This window comes from Poecilia mexicana, unplaced genomic scaffold, assembly GCF_051168715.1.
Source record: "Poecilia mexicana isolate PSO_F unplaced genomic scaffold, ASM5116871v1 scaffold_1, whole genome shotgun sequence".
Lineage (NCBI taxonomy): Eukaryota > Metazoa > Chordata > Actinopteri > Cyprinodontiformes > Poeciliidae > Poecilia > Poecilia mexicana.
Window position 1 is genome coordinate 6,442,879 of NW_028263370.1, and position 20,331 is coordinate 6,463,209.

The 20,331-nt window shown below is 39.4% G+C and overlaps 1 long non-coding RNA gene across 1 annotated transcript; it reads right to left on the reverse strand.

Moving 5' to 3' along the window:
* Positions 1-17,642: 17,642 nt before the first annotated feature.
* Positions 17,643-19,102, reverse strand: LOC148161067 (uncharacterized). Its single transcript, XR_015766149.1, has 3 exons — positions 18,994-19,102; positions 18,743-18,893; positions 17,643-17,757 (listed from the first exon to the last, which is right to left on the reverse strand). It is a non-coding gene; the product is annotated as an uncharacterized LOC148161067 (long non-coding RNA).
* Between the last annotated feature and the right edge of the window lie 1,229 nt (positions 19,103-20,331).

A 20,331-nucleotide genomic window follows, 5' to 3' on the forward strand; every position in this document is an offset into this window, starting at 1 on the left:
GTCCAGGGTGTACCCCACCTCTCGTCCAGAACGTGAGCTGGAGATGGGCACCAGCACCCCTCCCGACCCCACTGAGGGACAAGGGTGAAGGAAAATGGATGGATGGATGGATACTTAGTTGAAACTGTCAGGTCTTGAGGTCCTCTAAATCAAACTAAACAACACAAAAATGATGACGATGAAACATATATTTCTGTTATGTTTAACGAGGTAAAAACAGCACTTAGAAATAGACAAAACCAATGCGTTGATCGACTTTATTGAGATGTTTGTACGTTTGGGTCATGAGTCTGTTCTGCTATTACTCTGCAGGTCAGAAGCTGGAAAGTTTTAGAGCCTCTGATTCGAACACCCTAAAAGCCTGAAGCCAATGAAAATGCCCACTCTCATCAAACTCAAATATGCTGTTGACTGATAAAACAAAAGAATGAGCTAACTCTACCCAGAGATGGCATACAAACATTTCGTTGGTCCACATCTTTCACAACAGCAAGCTACTCTAACAATCCACAGCTCTCTAAACAACAGAAACAAACAGAGATAAACTCATGTTTGTTGGGTGTTCAGTCCCCATTCTCAATATTGCCCCCCACCCCAAAAGAAACAAACAAAAAAAAAAAATCTACATTTGAAAAATCCTAAAATTGAATTTGTTGAAAACCTTACGTGAATATATTAAGGCCATTTAACGCCATACTTAATTGATATTAACATAAAGGGCTGTTTGTTAGCTCTATCAGCGTGGAAACCAGTGTTTTCCTAGCCCAATATTAGCAGCACAAAGCTTTTCCTTTGTGCTCTATATACAGTTTGGACTGTCGTGTCAATTTTATAACATTACAGTTGATTTGCTGTGAAATTGAGGTTAAAAACATATTTCAATAAATACTCTCATGGTATGTGCCATTCTGCCAAGTATGCCAACAAGGAGAAAATACCAACTTGGCTCCCAGGACCACAGCACACCACCCAGACGAGATTACCAACACACACACTTACACACTTGCAACAATCCTTATCTTACCATCAATCTCACTACAGTTTAATTGCACTTATTTGACATAAGCTGAGGAGGTCAAACGGGTGGACAGATGTTTAATGATAATGCCTTCTGTGTGTTAGGTGGCTGATTTTAGTTCCCCCCCCCTTTTTTCTTCCTCAGAGTGTCTCTTTTCCCTTTATGCCCACAAGTCACAATAAATAAAATAATTTAATTCTCATTTTAGATTCAATAGGCTTTGCCTTACAGTGTTTGTATGTGCGCAGATGTGCAGATGTAGTCATAAAAACGTAATTTGAAGTGTTTTACACAAAAACATAAAGAAAAATACATTGAAAGACAAGCTAAACATGAAACGAACTATAGCAACATTTAGTCAAAAACATGTTAAATCCGTGGAAGGTGCAGTTAGGACTAATATTTCGAGTCAGGCACACTTGAGGTTTTTAGAGTTACTTCTTCTGTAAAGGTGCCTTAAAATCAAATTCTCCAACTTGCCTTTACATGAAGGGCTGGTTGGTATACAACCTGTTTAAAATGCCTACAAACCAACATCAAAAGTAAAAGACATGTCATGACAGCTTTACAATGTTTCAGTAGCGTTACAAATCAATAGTCCTTTCCCCACTTTTTTAATCCCACAATGAGGCTTCTACTTTTTTTTTCTGTTTCTGACATTATCAGAAAATGATAGAAGAAAGCGAAAGAAGTGAGATGAAGTTCATGACTAGAAAACTCAAGGAATTCGGTGACACACTTCTTTGACACTTATCCTTGAAGATGTGCTACATGATGACTGTTTTCCTGAGAGGCAGGATTGTTTATAGTGGTGTTTGTTAATTAATCAGCAAGGATGCTGCACCAGCAGATGGCAATAAGGATAAGGTGCCTCTGGGGAAACCGGCTAATCAGGTATGAGGAAGGAAAGGTGCACAAAATGAACCAGTCCCCAGACTGCAGACAGGTGACCTGTGTTGCAATATGGCAGCCTGTGGTACATGCTGGTGAACTCACACGGTCTCAAAAGGCCAGGATTTGCATGCATCCTTCTCTGTGATAAAGATGTAAACACGCACTGCCATGTACGCGCAAGCGGGTCTGAAATCCACATGTGCATGGAGTACACGTGCAGGTGCTGCACAGAGACTGCTCATCGCTCTCTCTTTTGTCCCTCCCCACTGGGTCGGTTGACTGTAGTGGTTTCCACGGTAGTTTAAGAGGAGTGGGGAGGGAAATTAGTGCTGCTTTGGGGGCCATCACGCAGATGGACGGTACCCAGCGCATATGCTGACAGAACATTATATGTCTCTCTCCACTTCACTGTGTGAGAGGCCTGCTCAGGTGCACAGGGGCCCAAGTGGAATATCAATGTTCCCATTTCAATTTGTACGAGCCGACACACCTTCCTGTATGAGCAGTGTCGACAGTTCTGCGTAGTGGATGATGAGCGTCCGGGAATTGTGTGCTGTTGACATATTAACAAGATAAAAACAGAGAATAAACATTTTTGGTAAAGTACGACTGTTAACAATGGTGTCGTGAAAGTAAGATGGGATTTTTTATTATTTTTTTTGCTTCTCTAGCTTTGACACATGCTGTGTCTTGAGTACGCAACATAAGTGGAATAAAGAAATGAGACTAACTGTGAACGCTCTAATCCTCTACATCTTCCTTGGCCTTCATGTAGTTACCTGTGAACTAGCGCAGGTAGTCAACACAAGCTGTGCAGCCGCTTCAGATGTGGGGGGCTTTGCACACTCCACAAAAGATATTAGACATGCCTTACTTGACTGGTCCATTAAAGCTGCAAAATGTCCTGCTTCACTTTGCTTTATCATGCATCGCTGCTGCCCACCTGCTTTTTTTTTTTTTTTTTTTTTTCCAGGCTTTCCATCAGCCCAGCATCCACCGAGGTGAGACACTTCTCTCACTCACTGACATGTTAGGAGACATGTTCAGACAGCAGCAGTGAAAATACATTAATTAATCCATCATAATTTGAGCGCACAAGCCAGAGTGGAGAGACTACTAGAGCCTAGACATCTAATAGGGCCCTTACATTTAATCAAATGTTTACAATTTCAATTGTTCTCAAAGCAATGAAAACAATGAAACAAACAGAAAGTAATGTTATTAAAGCAGGTTGTGCCCCTAATGACTTCCATGACGGTGGGAGCGAGTATGTTTGAATCCCAACGTTGGAGGATCCACGTTATTTAAAGAATCTGTGTTTTCACAACCTTTACTATGATATTTACAGCTATATAATATTGACAAAGGAAAAAAAAACAAAAAAACTCTTAATGCTTTGTGCGTTCAGAATACAAATACATTTCAGTGCTTTGAGGATTCAAACAAAAAAACATGACAGAAACAAAAGCAAAAGCAAATCAGGTTAAAATGGTGTTTTAGAATCTGACTGTTTTTCAAGTTGCTTTTGTCTTTTGTATTTACAATTTGATATTAGATTGGTAAACTACTAATAGAATCTCATTTTAACACTTACTGGTTGTGTTTTTCTGAGGTGTGAGAAGGTGGGTGGCGTCCGGTGACCACGTGGCAGTTTGGCGTCTTCCGTTTAAAAGCGGCATGGACAGAGCCATTCCACTCAGGAAACTCTTACACAGATCAGACGCACGCTGGACAGCGCTAACAGGCTAACAGGGATTAAAATGGCTGCTGGTGTTGCGTCCCTCCTTCCTTCTGCTGTGGTTTTTGAGCCAGGTCGAAACTATTTTCACCAGTCCAGGCACAGCCTAGGCACGGCGTCGTCACAGGGTCAAACTCGAACATTTGGTTCGAGTTTGAGTCAATTCTGTAGCAGGGGTGCATACTGTTATTCACCATATGGCATCAGAAGGTGATGCCGCAGCAGTGTTGCAACATATCCCACAACACGCATAACTAGTCGGGTTTTATAACATGTGTTGATCAGTGTAAAATAAAAAATAAAATAAAAAAAGAGAGAGAGAACCCATTTACTTTGTGATGTCTACTTTGAAAAGTACCCTATAACTGAAGCTTGACTTACTTAAAGCAATCCCCAAACTCACAAAAATGTGCCTCAGCTAATATTGATAAAAAACACTCACACTGTGCTTAAGATCAAAGAAATGCAGGAGTTTAACCATGTTGGAGACAAACGAAAAACAATGTAGCTTTCATAAAATAAACAGAAGTGAATTTGCTGGAGAGACAGTTTTTTTTTTCTATTTCATAATAGACCGTACAAACACATACCAGCGTACACCTGCCTCATGATTGCTTATTTTTCTTTACCTTTTTAAGTTGCTTAATGAGTCTGTGTGAATTTGATGTGCAAGTTGAAACACTCGAAAGCTGCTGAGCTGCCATAAATATGCAGACAAACAAAAATGATAATTTATGATAAACAAAACATCATAGAACATTCTGTGAAATAATAATAATAAAAAAAAACACAAACATATTTATTGTATGTAGCTGTAGCGCACCAGTCTACATCAAGGTTAAGTGCGTTATTCACCGAATAATTAGTGCATAATGTGTCTTGAATCCTCAGCTTGAAATAATGTTTTTCAAGTTGTACAGCTCCTTCCTGCTCCCTGCATGTGGTAGTGAGGCGCTTTGTGATCCTTTCTGGCCCTACACTCCATTTCTGACCTCCTTTGTAGTCGTCTGCTTTTCAAAAGGCCGATTTGAGGACTGAAAAGCAGCTCACTCTCCTTTTTATTTGTTTGTATTCTCGGGAAGTGGGGCAATTCTCGTCATGGCCTCTGGGCACAAATTCACTTCTTTGGAAAAATCCCTGTTGATCGCCAGTTAGTGGAGAACACACAAACACTCCTTTGGTGTTAAAATATGACTGAAACAAGATCTTTCCCCTGCCTGTGTTGCAATAAATAAGCAGAACAAGCATAAATACATTTAGCGGACAAGGATTATCTGGGACATAGATCTGGAATTACACTCATAAAGCAGCGGGATGGGGGTTGGGGGTGAGTGCCATGCAGATAACATTTAGCTTATCCTCACTGTAAAATCTTAGTCTTGGCTATAGCTACGCAGCTCTACTTAATAACAGTTTAGGCTTGTTGTTTCCATGGTAACCAACACTTGATTGCTTGCCCTAATCTTCTTTAATGTGGCTTAATGCTGTTTGTATCTCAGTTTTTTTTTGTTTTTTTTTTGCTTTAGTCTATTCAGCTCTCCATGATGCAGGGCAGGGTAAATGATGAGCCGCTGGGTTAACAGGAAACTAGGCCTTCTCTACTTAACTTTTGACCTGCAACTTTTCAAATTCTCCAAATGCATTTTTGGTGTCCCAGTTAAATCCTGCAGTGTGTTTAGTTGAGGCTTTATGCCATGTCTACTGTACATTCATGTGAAAATCAGTGATAGTTATAAGAAAGTAGTGTAATTTTACTGTTTTTGCACCTGTTTGTGCTGTCGACCCCCAGCCAGGCTTTCTTTCTTTTCCTCTTTCTTTCTGGCTTCTTCTGCCTTATTGTTATTAGTGTAACACTGTGTAGTGATATCTAAATCTGTGTCACCATAAAATAAGAGGTCGTGGGTAGAGAAAGAGCAGACACTGAGAGGGAAAAGCGTAGCTTTGCAGACTTTTATTCAACCGTCTAACCGAACAGCCTAACGTCTCCGACCCTCATAAGAAGGAGCCCCAACGAAGAAAGAAAAAAAAAAACCCTCGAAGAAGAAAGAAATATATCCTCTGAAAGGCACAGCGCCCCCACTCATCCATGCAACATCCCCAGCAAATAACCAATCTCACATAAAACCATATTAATTGAAAAGGAAAAATAAATCATCTTACATAAGCATAATGACTTCTTGTACCTCTCACTTGTTGAAATAAGCCAAACATAAAATTCTACTAAAACCATTTCATGGAACATAATACTTCAGATGTTTTGCAACTACATGCAAACAGAACCACCCAAAGGCCCAATTAAAACAGAATTGAGCCCGCAAATCTTTGCAAGAACCTTTATGAATGCTGATATATCGAATCAATACTCTTATCTTTCAAAATACCCAAGCTCTCCTACAGACAGGATCTAGAACTGATGATTGGACTCATACACTTTGATCCAAATTCATGCTGTACCTTATTATGTACATTGTGTTGATACAAAACTAAAGAGATATGCAAACAGCTACATTTATATCAAAGACGCACTTCTCCACCTGCCAGCACATGAGTTAACGTCTAAAGCCAGCTGTTTGCTAACATGAGCATTATCTAATATTTAGCATTTGGTGCTGATAAATGATAGAATCGTGTGGCTATTTGTTAGCATGCACATTCTTGTGGAGCAGTGCTTTGCAGAACTGTTCTTGTACTTTAAGTTGTCATTTTTGCAACCACAATTGCAATCTGTGCCATACGTAGAGCATGTGATAAACCATTTTGAATGATTGCGAAATGAAATACAAAAGGTGATCATTTGAACACTTTCTATGTATAAAACCTCTCCCTTACGTTTATATTTAGTCCCGTCAGATTCATCTATGATGAAACCACTTTTGACTCCAATCTTAGTCTTAGCATATGTAAAGACTGAATTGTTTCCTTTTTCTTCTTTGTAAAATGGAAAAATCTCCATAACACTGAATAGACAGCACCTCAGATCATCACCTCTCAATTATTTCCACAAATTCTTTCAAGTTTGGGCTTGATTTTCACTTTAATCTACAGGTTTTTACTCAAGCTTCAGTTGGAGGATGAAACCTGAATTATTTTGATGCTTTCTTCCAGGAATTTCATTAGTCCCATCAATATTTCTTTCACTTCTGTACCGCCTCCCTGTCCTTGCTAACCACAACACGAAGGTGCCTCTACCATGTGTTATTGAGCTGAATAGTGCTCAGGAAGATGTTCAAAGTTTGGTCTATTGCTCTGTATCCTAATCCTGCTCTAAACTTGTTCAGACCTTCATTCCTGAGCTCTCTGTGTCTTTCTTAGTCTTTATAATGCTGTTTGTTCCCTAATGTTGCCAAACATGCCTCCAGAGATTTGTTGCATTTATACTACAATTTGCATTGTGCTCCGATATGAAAATTTGAGCCAATATTGATATCCGGCATTAATACTGCTGTTATGGCAGTATTTACCAATATTTGTATTGTGCATGATTCCCTGCACTTTCGATGTAAAATGTTGATACCCCCTACGTTTCTCCTCCGCTGCATTAATCCTGTGTTGCATCACTGTCACTGTAACATGACTGAACAAGTAGCAGTCACCCTCCTCTCTCCTCACCCCCTAAAATCCCCTCAAACATTTACTGAAATGGGAACAAGATGGAAATAAGCATTGGTTTTTAATACCGGCCCAGTGTTACACATCGGATCATCACCGATTTGTTAAATATGACTGTATCCCTATAGTAATTATTTCCATTGTAATTTATTTCCAGAAAAATTTAAGTAATTTTTGTACTTGTTGGCTTGTGAAGGCCTTCTTGAAAGTTTTTATTTAACTAGTCTTTCTAAGCAAATTGAGAAGGCAAATTTAAAATATGTTAAAATGAAAAGTCTTTAAGTAAACTGACTATTAACTGTTTTCAGGATTGGGTCTATTTTAGGTGCCACATAAGTACAGAGACTCATGGGAAGAGGGCGTAAATTACATACAGGTGGGTAGGTCATATTTGCACTATAGTGAAAGCTGGAATCCGAATGTAAAACTGCAAAGCATCACAACATTCAACTCAGGAAGGAACCTGTCATGTAATTAAAGCAGATCCAAGCATCTCAGGCAGAGGGATGAATATTAAGGAACCTGGAGACTGCGTGAAACAAATGTGTCATACATTAATATTTAGGTACTTACATGTACAAAGACAGAAAGTGAGTGTCTGCAAAAGAGTAACCAGATGGATGTTTTTCCCTCCTTATCACACGCACACCAAGCACACCCACGCACACATCCAGCAGACACAACCTGTCCTCTGAGCAGTGCAGATGTGAGGCTGGCAGAAGTGGAAGCCCAGCTGGCAGCGTGCGCATCTCAATGGCAAACTGGGGTTCTGTTGAAATTATAGATGTGGCAACAGATGTTTGGCAGCGATGTTATGATTGTGAGCCTCGGTCTGCATGTTTAACTTGTGCATGTATGCGCATTTTCAGTGTGCACTGGCATTTGTCTGTGTGTTTTACTTGTGTTGCTCTTCAAGTGTGTGAGTGTGCAACTCTTGTGTTCGCCTCTCGCCGTGGCTTAGAGATAGCGGCTGCGTGTGTTTATGCACGCGGGGTCCATGGAGATGAATTAGAAGGGATTTGGACTTTATGTGAGTGGTTGAACACAAGCTGCAGCCTGTGGTTTTCTTTGCAATATTGATAGTGCATTGTAACAGGAGGCAAGCGAAGCCCGTGGCAGAATAAAACAAAGGGGAAATAAAATGAAGATAAAAAGAAGAAGAAGGTGATTGAGGCGGGGAGGAAAAAAGACTGGAGAGTTTGACAGAAGGATTGAGGAGGATGAATATGGAGGGAGTAAAGTGGCACAAGGGAGTGGAAAGAATTAGATAGACAGGTTATATAATTTTATTGTATTTTCTTTAAAAAAAAAAAAAAAACAGTAAAAGCTTTGCAGAAAGAATCAGTTTGAATGTGGATAAGAGAGACATGGATGGAGGCTGAACTATGTCAGGCATGCGGAAAGCCAGTCAAAAACTGTCAGGAGATTTTAGATAAGAAGTGGAAAACAAATCTCGCGAATATAAAACAGAAAAGCGTAAACTACTGTAGCGTATTTTCCATTTTCTTATAATTAATAAAACTTGAACAATCATTCTGCCCCTAGACCTCCCACCGGCCTTTTCTCCTCTTAATCAAATCAGCGATAATCTTTTTTTTTTTTTCCCCCAGTCCCGTCACTCATTTCCCACACGCATTGACAGCAGTGACAGACAGTGTAAAGCATGCAACAAGACATGGAAGAAGAAAAAGCCCCCCTGCCCCCCAAAAACGATGATGGGGAAGAGAGAGAAGGACAGAGAATGCCAGACACTAAATGGGCAGGGAGAGGTTAGAACAGAGAGAGCAAAATCAGGGGAGGGTGTAAAAACCGAGCTATCAGAAAAATACGAAAAACGTCGCAGATGGCGAAGCTGAGAACTAGAGCGCTGCTGCAGTTTATGCAAGGTTTGAAGAAAAAACAACAACAAAACAGAGGGCTGAAGAGAGAGTTGAAGGGGAGAAAAATAAGAGATGAACTTAGAACAAGTGAGAATGTGAGATGCGCAGGAGAGAAGCTAAAGGGGATAGACACTATTGCCATAATTAAAGCTGAGGATGAGGTCACTGCGGGGGACATGGTGCAACTTTAATAGCCCAGAGATTTGGCCAGAGTCCCATCGGCCCTTTAACTCTGCATTAAGCTGATTACTGCCACATTTAACCAAATATCACCACCCACTCACGCTTCTCGCTTAATAACACTTTAACTAAACCATTTTTTTGGGAGTGGTGGGGTCCTTAGGGGAAAAACAGAAACGCGGAGATAGAGATCAAAGGGCGTAGCATGAAATCCATTTCATCTGAATGTTTTATCACACAATGAAAGCCAACGTGTAACCTGTAGATTTCCTTTTAATATGTGTAACGTTTCCACGTTTTATCATGCATTTGTGTATTTTTATTTTTTACAAAGTGCTACAAGTGGATCACTTAAATTACACACACACAGCGTGTGTGTGTAAGCATGCATAATTTTGCTGAAATGAATGGTTGACTTGGTGAAGCACTCTGTTGAAAGGGTTAGGTGCATTAGGGTTTAATACCAATAATTGCAGCTTTCGGTGAATGAGTCATTGTTTTAATGCAGCTGTGGTTAACGTCACAATAATCAAAATGATTCTCTGCATGCTTGTTTAAAGCATCAGAACACAGATGGATGAAAGGAGAGGGGAAAAAAAAAAAACAGGTGCAACAAGGCTCACTGTATTTATCACACACGCTCAACACCTGTGCCAAACCGGGCACTTTTGATCCCAGTAATCTTTATTATTCACAACGATTATAAAAACGGTCGTCGCTGTGAAAGCTCTGCAAAGTCGCACAAAAATATTTAGTATCCTAGAAAATACATTCTAGTTTCTGTTTTGCGACAAATGCACAAGATAACATTTGTTTATCGACTTCGTGCATTATTTGCCTTATTTATTTGTTCGTTTAAGGATCCTCATTAATCTCTGCCTTGGTAAAAACTTTTCCATCTGGGCTGCACACCACAAATATTACAGTTCTTCATAATATTTGTGGTGTTTGTGGTTAACAAAACACCATGAGACACACAAATTCAAATCAACCATGTCAACAATTTAGCTGCATTTACAAATGAATGTGTTGCACACATGACTGTGAAATAAAAATATATATGTATGCTCTTAAATTAGTAATTATTTCATAAATATTTTTATTTCACAGTCATGTGTGCAACATGACTGAATGAAAAGACCTAATAAATAAATTATATATATATATATATATATATATATATATAAAAAAAAAAAAAATTCCCCTCACCCTCCGTGGGTGGTCTCTCTCATCCTCTGAGCTTGGGTCCTCTACCAGAGGCCTGGGAGCTTGAGGGTTCTGCGCAGTATCTTGGCTGTGCCTAGAACTGCACATTTCTGGACTGAGATGTCTGATGTTGTTCCTGGGATCTGTTTGAGCCACTGCTCCAGTTTGGGGGTGACTGCCCCGAGGGCCCCGATGACCACAGGCACCACTGTGGTCTTCACCTTCCAGGCCTTCTCCAGTTCCTCTCTGAGGCCCTGGTATTTCTCCAGTTTCTCATGCTCCTTTTTCCTGATGTTGTGGTCACTTGGTATTGCTACATCCACCACAACGGCTTTCCTCTGTTCTTTATCCACCACCACAATGTCCGGTTGGTTCGCCATTACCATCTTGTCTGTCTGGATCTGGAAGTCCCACAGGATCTTAGCTCGGTCATTCTCCACCACCTTTGGGGGTGTCCCCCATTTTGACCTCGGGGCTTCCAGTCCATATTCGGCACAGATGTTCCTGTACACTATGCCCGCCACTTGGTTATGTCGTTCCATGTACGCTTTCCCTGCCAGCATCTTGCACCCTGCTGTTATGTGCTGGACTGTCTCAGAGGCCTCCTTGCACAACCTACACCTTGGGTCTTGTCTGGTGTGGTAGATCTGAGCTTCTATTGCTATGGTGTTTAGGGCCTGTTCCTGGGCGGCCAGGATGAGGGCCTCCGTGCTGTCCTTGAGTCCAGCTTTCTCCAGCCATTGGTAGAATTTCCTGATATCAGCCACTAAAGTTATTTGTCGGTGGTACATCCCATGTAGGGGCTTGTCTTCCCATGATGGTTCCTCCAGCACCTTGTCCTCTGTTCCCCATTGCCTGAGACATTCGCTGAGCACATCGTCCGTTGAGGCTTTGTCCTTGATGTATTTATGGATCTTGGATCTTGAATATATATATATATATATATATATATATATATATATATATATATATATATATATATATATATATATATATATATAATTTATTTATTAGGTTAGGATAAGGATATGAAGTATTCAACATTTTTCTAATCTGAACCGATCTGATAGCTTCACAGAACAGATTTAGTGATACCGAATATGAAAAACACCGTTAGAACGTTGATTAGGCGACAATTGAAGGCATTTGATTGCACTGGATTGATTTGAGGGGTATCAGCACAACGCATGCCACCAGTCATTTTCTTCCACTCAACAATTATACCACACTTTATGTTATCACATAAGTCTGTTTTATTGTATTCTAAATAAACTGCCTCCAAATATATTACATTATCACCTCACTCTTCAAAGAAAGAAAAGAGCTATTGCTATTTCCACACAGGGAAACATGCAAAGTAGGAGGGACTTATTGAGTCTATTCTGGAGGAGTTCAGAACATCTTAGCAGACAATAATAATAATAATAATAATAATAATAATAATAATAATAATAATAATAATAATAATAACAATAATCAAAAAGTTCTGCTTTGGATTATACTCTGGCTGGCCCAAGTAATGACACATTTGTCACACGCATTTGAATAAATGAATGAAAAGACGAAGGAGTGGCGGAGTGAATAAACGCGTATTTGCATTTAATGACACACATCAGTGCAGCTGTGTCTGTGGCAGAAGCCTCGTGTTGGTAGCTTCCTTCCTGAACCAACGTATCTGTTGTTCACACTCGACTGAACCTGCAGAACCTCCTTTGTAACAAGCGAGCTTCAGGCCCTCTTTCTGTCACCCTTCTCTCTGTAATTCACTCCCTCTTTGCAGCCACAGGATTACCATTGCGGGATGGAAGCATTTCAGCAAAATCTCCTGTACCCTGCAGCGCTTGTGCTGCTTGGACTGCAGTGGATCGAAGCTCTCCACTTAGAAACAAGTCATAGCACAAAGTAGAGTGTGAGAAACGGGTCTGAAGTGCCGGGTCATGAGACACCACTAAAATGCATAATGGGCAGATTAGCTTTTCCAGCTTCCCCAGCATGTGTGAAATGTTCACTAAGCTTCCTCTTGACAGCTGAAAATAGAGACGTTCGTACTGGGAAATTTGTTATTCCGTTTTTGTTTGAATAAGTACAGTAAGTATATATGTACTCCATAAAGTCTGATATTTACTGGACTTCCTTTTTTTTTTTTCATTGCAAGTTGATGTTAATGGTACTTCCAGGTGTTTCTCATTCTGAAGTCTCCTCATTCACATGCAGTCATAAGCCGTGGTTAAGCACACTTCTCGTCTGTCGTTCTCCTTCCTCTCTTCCTGATCCTTTGATAACTATGCCAACATCAAAGAAGGAGGTTACAGGGTTACCTGATGCTAATAGTCCACATGAAAGAGAATTCATATGAGGTATGCGCATGGAGGACCCATCCAAACACTCCCCCTCCATAAAGCCAGATGACCTTTTGTGAGTCTTTTTGTACACAAATACCTGCATGTCTTACAGCCATTACACATGCCCAATAAAAATAACTTATTAAACATAGATACAGCATGAAGATATACATATTTTTGTTTCATTTGAGTTTTTTTTTTGTTTTTTTTTTTTGTCAGGGATCTTTTTTACACAGATGTTCAAGATGGCGGAGGTTGGATCTATTCCAAAAGCCTAACATTTACTTGCTCTGAACCCAGTTTTGTGGAATGATGGAGATCACTGCTTTAAAAAACAGTCCTGTTTCAGTGACACACCAGTAAAGTTAAAGAAAGCAGCCCTTCACCGTGACTCTACCACCACTTTCCTTTCCAGTGGAAACAGTCTACCAAGGCTTGAAAGCTTCTGCGAGTCTCTGCTCCATCTTCCGTCCATAGAAAAAAAAAATAGATCAATATATCAGGCAGCAAAAGTCCCTCAGGGTAGTCTGATTTCCAGGTTACGCTGGTAAGCAGTTAATATCCTTACATATTAAGCCATTCTAAAGGTGGCATAGTCAAGATTAATTAAAGCAACGGAAGCAAGCAAAGGGATAAATGACCAATTTAGAGCCTCACAAAGCTAAGCTGTTTCTCTGTGTGACCACCTTGAGAGAAAATGCTGACACTTTCTTTCTCCATCCAAGGTTTTCCTGTAAAAAAAATTATAATACAAGTATTTAAACAAATAAAATTCCAAGAAAAACCAGATTGCTGTTTCCATAGAAAAGGATGTTTGAACCCTTAACCTGTAAATATGTTGTGACCTTATTGGCTGCAACAAGGACACAATGGTTGTTTTTAGGCATGACATTTTATTCACTTTGATCGTGAAGAGATTGCTTACTAGTCCACCTCTTGGGCAAAGATTGCTGGAGATAGGCACCACAATCCTATCTATCCCTCACAACGTAGTATGGAATAAGCATCTATAGGAATCAGATGGGTGGTGGACTCCTGAAGGTAATTCATATAAAAGCAAGAATCCTTCATGCACATTTTGTACATACCCAAAGACCTGAATATGCACTAAATATGCCTTAAGGCTAAATCAAGGCGAGTATCAAGGTTTGGTTGCCTAGAGCTTTGGAACGTGACGTCACTGCTGTAGACGGAGGGATAGCAGCGCCATCTTTGGTGTCCATAAACATAGCCGACAAAAACAACATTCTTTTTTTAATCCAAGTTACTTAAAATGATTTAGCTATGGTACGAACTTGCTGTGTTATTGAATGTAATGTCCAATCACACGACTGAAACGGTAAAAAGATGGAAAACGGACTTTCGTTTCACTATTTTCCTGCTTGGAAATAACGAGAGGAGGCTAAACCATAGGAGCTAATGAAAAGAAAACGAATGTGCTGGTATCAGCGTTTGAGACGTCCTGATATAACATTCTCCAACATCCCCAGATACTTACAACTTTGCTCCAGAAATTTCTATTCTGGTGAGTGTCTAAATTCGCTTTGTTAGTGTTGTGTCATATTTTTTTTGCTATGATTTTGTCCGGGTGTACTCATGTTCAGTTTATGTTGAGTTCATTTAAGTTGGTCAACCTTGTTTAGGTCGGGCTTATAGTCCCGAGTTTTGTCAGTGGACATTGAGGTTATTCCATTATTGTTAAGTAAACTATATAAGTTTTCTAGTGTTATCAAATTTACAGCATTGATACTGATGTGTGTTCTGATATGTCCTTTTAAAGGCAAACCGACGTATGAAATAGATTAGCTCAATCCTGATTGGGTTCCAGTGCTGAATATGGGTCACTGCAAGGTAAACGCCACAATGTCGGACCGACATGGGCGTCAATTAAAGAGGCGATACAGCAAGACCGTGGTGGATCAACAAGTTACTGAGACTGTTTTCATTATTTACCCCAGAAGAGGTAAATAATGAAAACACAGTAGCGGAGGCAATAGAAGAGGAGCAAGTTGGAGAGGCTGAGGCGGAAACCCCAGGAGAGGAGCTCAGCAAGGCTGCAGACTCTGAGGAGGAACAGGAACCATTTGTGTTGAAATATGTGTACAGTTGGAAATGGCTGTTTTCTCACATTTAATAATTTGATGTGGTAAACATTCATGAAACATTTGATTTGAGCACTTGAAGTTGCATGTAAACAGGTGAAGTAATGAATCACATTTTAAGTAAAAATTTGATATTTAAAATATTTCAGGTAATAAACATACACGTAATGAAAGATTATATTTTTAAATACATATTTTATGTGATTAAAGTAAACAATTATATAATCAGACATTTGCTTGTTACATGTAATGTAACAACCAAACTGTCAGGACACTGGGTTTTTGGGTTTGTTTTGCTTTATTTTGTTCATTAAAATAACATCAACATAAAGCACGTCTACTGCCTGCTGCGTTTGGGTCCACCGCCACACCACATCATGACAAACCAGATGAAAGAGCCCATCTTTAAACATTTAATGTGTAATTAAACAATAAAGGTGACAAGTACATTTTATGAAATCACACTTTAAATAAATATTTTTTGTATTTAACATATTTCAGGTAAGTGAACATGTAATGAAATAGATCCTGTCCTACAATTTTATATAATTGAACATCACAGGTAACAAATGTGATGATCGCCTGAGGTAATACATTTTATGAATATCTTTTAAAAATATTTTTTAAATATAATTTTGGTTAAAAAATAAAAAAGGCGTCAAAATGGAATAAAAATATGCCTCATCTATATAGTTTAGTAGAATAATTTCACACGGATTTTGAGTCAACAGGTCACATGACCTGGAAGCTATTGAAGAAAACATTTATTAAAATGATTTAAAAAATATGACTTCAAAATTTAATAGAGGATATTGTGATATTGATATTGAAAATGCCGGTGTTCTGACTAGTTTGTTTTGGTCTGTGGACACCAAAGATGGCGCCGAACGACGTAAACGTCATACGCTGTGACGTCAGCTCCAAAGCTCTATACCATTTGTCTCCATAAAGGACTTGTACTATGTTCAGTTATATGTTGCCAACTGACTGAAGAACGACCTTGACGACCATTGCCAGGAAATAGAAAGCATGAGATACAAATAAAGAAATGTAAAACCCATGTAGACATCCTTCACTCTGAGAGAGGTTGAACAGATCCTGACCAGAGCAGCAAACACTTTCAAGGCTTGTGTAATTGCTTTTAACTGCTGCTCTTGGAATTGCACGATTCTTTTTCAAAGTCACAAATCACAAAAAGTGACTGCGATGGAGTGAAACATTTTGATTTCAGATCACTTGTAACGCATCTAACTATTCTGACTGATGCTCGAGTCAGGGCACCCTGGGTCATTTCTTGCCGAGAATATCAATAGTAAATCAGTTCTTCCACCTCCAGTGTGAAGGGAAGAGAAAAACTCTGTCGAAAGCAATAAAAAGTTCATTGTGCTTTCAGAATTTTCTTTTTGCACAGCTGAGGTCCTGAGGTTCAGTTTGATTCCTGATAGTGCTGCGGCTGCCTAAACCCTTTCGCTTGGAACGTTTTCTCATTCAAAAACGGGGCTTTGGTTAAAAACAAAGGATTGCTTAGCTCTTTCAACTCAGTTTTCTTCATGTTCTCTTGTACTCATGTACTCTTTACATCCTTTGATGGATATTATAAATATCTACATCAAAGCCTTTAAAAAGAATCTGTGTGCTAAAATGAATACAAAATAAGGAACAATAGGCAACTAGAAAATTTCTGAAAAAATGTAAACATGGCCTGCCAAAGTGTGCCCGTCCATTGGAACCCAGCATTTTAATGCTAAAAATTAGCATCAATGCTAAAGTAAGCTACAATAAACTTAATAGCATGTGGAGAGTCAAAAGCATGCTGAATAACATGGACTTACTCCATTTAGTATGTTAAAATTATTGTATTAAGCTAAAATTAGCCAAAATGCTAACATTAGCCTAAATGCTGCAGGTGACATGTGGGGTATAACTAGCATTGTTGTCTTATGTTGACTTCCTCCATTCAGTGTACTAACCATGGCTAATAAATAATAATTAAAAAATAGCTTTAAAGCTTATTTTGAGGAAAAGGCTACTGCTATGGGCAGTGCACTAATCACCACTAGTGCTAATGTTTATTTCGTGGCACTTCGTTCCCAGAAAACGTGCCTATCTCTTAGCAACAGATTAGCATTAAATGTTGTTATTGTTCAAAAACATAAGATTTCTTCTGCTCTTTTGAAATACTACTTACTACTTAAGAAGAATTGTGCAGTTGGTGAACATGGAAGAAAGGTGAAAATGTTTTTCTTTTGTGGTCATTAGCGGTAAATATATCATGAAACAGACATTTAATGCAAAAGTAAAAATCTACTTGGTGGCAGTTCGTAACCAAAAAAAAAACATTCATCTCTTAACACCAAACTCATTATTGTTTATAAAACATAAGCTCTTTTGAAATACTGCTTATCTGCTCAGACACAAGACATTTACAGTTGGTAAATTTAGCAAAAGTAAAAATCAGATGTTTACTTTGTGGCACTTGGTTACCAGAAAACGCATTCATCTCTTAGCAACAGATTAACAACAAATATTGTTATTGTTCAAAAAACATAAGATTTCCTCTGCTCTTTTGAAATACAACTGATACAATCCTCCTGAGACCCAGCAATGCATTTTTGTCCTCTGTGGAGTACATAGGTTTTTTGTTCATAACTCTGAAACTATACATGCCACTGTGTTAAATCCTGTTGGTCCTTAGAGAGGACATCCTGGGCTTTCCAATGATATGACATGTGTGGGGGTGGGGCTTTTCTGGAATTTTCTTTCTGATTCTTCACAATGGCTGCCATCCCTGTGAGCACATTTTATCGAAAGAAGAAAGGTAAGTATATTATTTTCTAATTATGAGCTTTGTGAGTTTAATATTCAGATTGCTTCTAGTAAATGAACATCTAAGGAATAGTTAGGTGGATTTTCAGAGCAGTTTAATTATTTGTTGGGATAAAACATAACCTGTTTATGTGTGTCCTCCATAGAGGACATCAGGATTTGCTTTTTATTTTTTTAACCTGTTTTAATAGAAATCAGCTCACTGACTGAGGCAGAGAAAATCCTAAACAGGATTATTGATGGAGACTCAGACATAGATTTGTCAGATGAGGAGGACCAAGAGGGACAGATTGACGGTGATTTTGAGGTCGGGAGTTCAGAGGATGAGGCATCAAGTGAGGAAGAGGAGAGTGAAGTTGAGGATGCACGGGCCCGTCGCCCACTTTGGACCAAAACTAACACGTAGGCTTCTGAGACAAGAGTAGATAAGCTTAGACAGATAAGAGTATTTTTTTGGATGAACTATCACTTTTAGAGGACATAATTATTTAATGTATTTGTCTGTCTCTTAAGATTCCTGCCTGTGCTGGAAGACTCCGGAGAGGTTGTCTGTACTGCCCCAAACCGTGTAGACTGGCCACCATCAAAATACTTTGAGCAGTACATTGACAACAAAGTTTTTGAGGACATGTCCTTTTGCACAAACCAGAGACAGATTCAGGTGTCAGGCTCAAGTCTGAATACAACACCTGAGGAGATTAAGACCTGGTTTGGAGTCTCAGTGTACATGGCATGCCTTGGTTACCCAAAAATCAAAATGTATTGGGCCAAAAAAACAAGAGTGCCAATAGTTGCTGAGTCGATGACAAGGGATCGCTTTTTCAAGATCAGATGTTCTTTGAAAATCACTAATGATCTTGATGTAACTGAAGAAGAGAGGAAGCTCAATATGCTTTGGAGAGTCAGTCCACTTTTGAAGAAGGTGCAACAAGGTTGCCTAAACCTACCCAGGCCAGGAAATGTTTCCATTGATGAACAAATGATTCCCTTTACTGGTCGATGTCCAGTCCGTCAATTCGTTCCTGGCAAGCCAAATCCAACCGGATTGAAGGTGTTTGTTCTCGCTACTCCAACTGGAATTGTATTGGATTTTGAAGTCTACCAAGGAAAAAACACCTTTGTCGGCAGAGACACAGGACTTGGAATAGGAGCAAATGCAGTTCTTCGGTTGACTGAGTCCATTCCCAGGGGAACTCACCTGTACTTTGACAGGTATAAACGTCAATTGTGGTGCTGTTGATGATGATTCTCTGTAAACAAATGACACTTATTTTTTATTTTTTGTGTTTGTGTCTGTCTGTCTAGGTATTTCACCTCAATAAAACTACTGGATAAATTGCTAGAAATGGGTCTGCCTGCAAGTGGAACATTGATGAAAAATAGACTCCCAAAGGATTGTAACATTACATCTGATAAAGAGTTGTTGAAACAAGGAAGAGGCTCCTCTGTAATGGTGACAAGGAAACATCCTGAGCTGGCTGTGACAAAATGGGTTGACAATAAACCTGTACTCATGGCATCAACAGTGCATGGAATAGAGCCCCAGGATACCCGGACCAGATGGTCACTGAAAGACAAAAGGCATGTTCAAGTGTCCAGACCTGCAGTGGTGGCAGAGTACAACACCAACATGGGTGGGGTTGATATGTGTGATAGAATGCTTAGTTTTTATAGAATGGCTAACCGCACAAGGAAGTGGACTGTACGCACAATCCTACACTTCTTCGATCTGGCTATCACCAACTCCTGGTTACAGTATAAGGAAGACAGCCAAGCTTTGGCACGACCTATGAAGAAAACTCTCCAATACCATGACTTCAAACTGCTCTTAGGTGAGGAACTGATTGCCCAGGGGCAGTCAGGCCAACCTAATCCAATTGAATCTGATGCGTCGGATGATGAGGAGTACGTTCCATCACAGAAGAGAAGGAGGCCCCAGCCAGATAAGGAAGTGAGAAAGTATGGAGCTGTCCATTTGCCACAGATGATGGACAATCCTAATAGTTCCAGGTGCAGAGCAGAAGGGTGCACTGGAAAAACCTACATAAAGTGCATCAAATGCAACATGTACCTCTGCATCTCAAAGAAGAAGAACTGCTTTATGGACTACCACAAACCAAAACAGAACTAACACACCTGATTAAACTACACTAATCAGCTTGCTTTTGATAAGCTGAATGAGGTCCCTGGAAATCTGAACCACTGGCTTGAATGGTGTAGCCATTTGAAATTTACAGCACTAAAGATTGTCAGAGTTCAGAGGTAAATGTATGCCTCGAAATGTGTTCATATTTGCCACAAGAGAGTCCCGATGTCCTCTCCAAAGGACATACTCTAAAAAATAAATAAAAACATGTTTTGAAATTTTTTCAATTGTAGTGATGTTTTTTCACACCAAAGAGTCATGTAGTGTAAAAAAAATTGAAATTCAAAAACTTTTTTTTCTCTGGGTCTCAGGAGGTTATACTACTTGTACTGTTATCACTATGTGTTAGATACTCTATGTATGTTAACGTAGATCAGGGATGTCAAACTC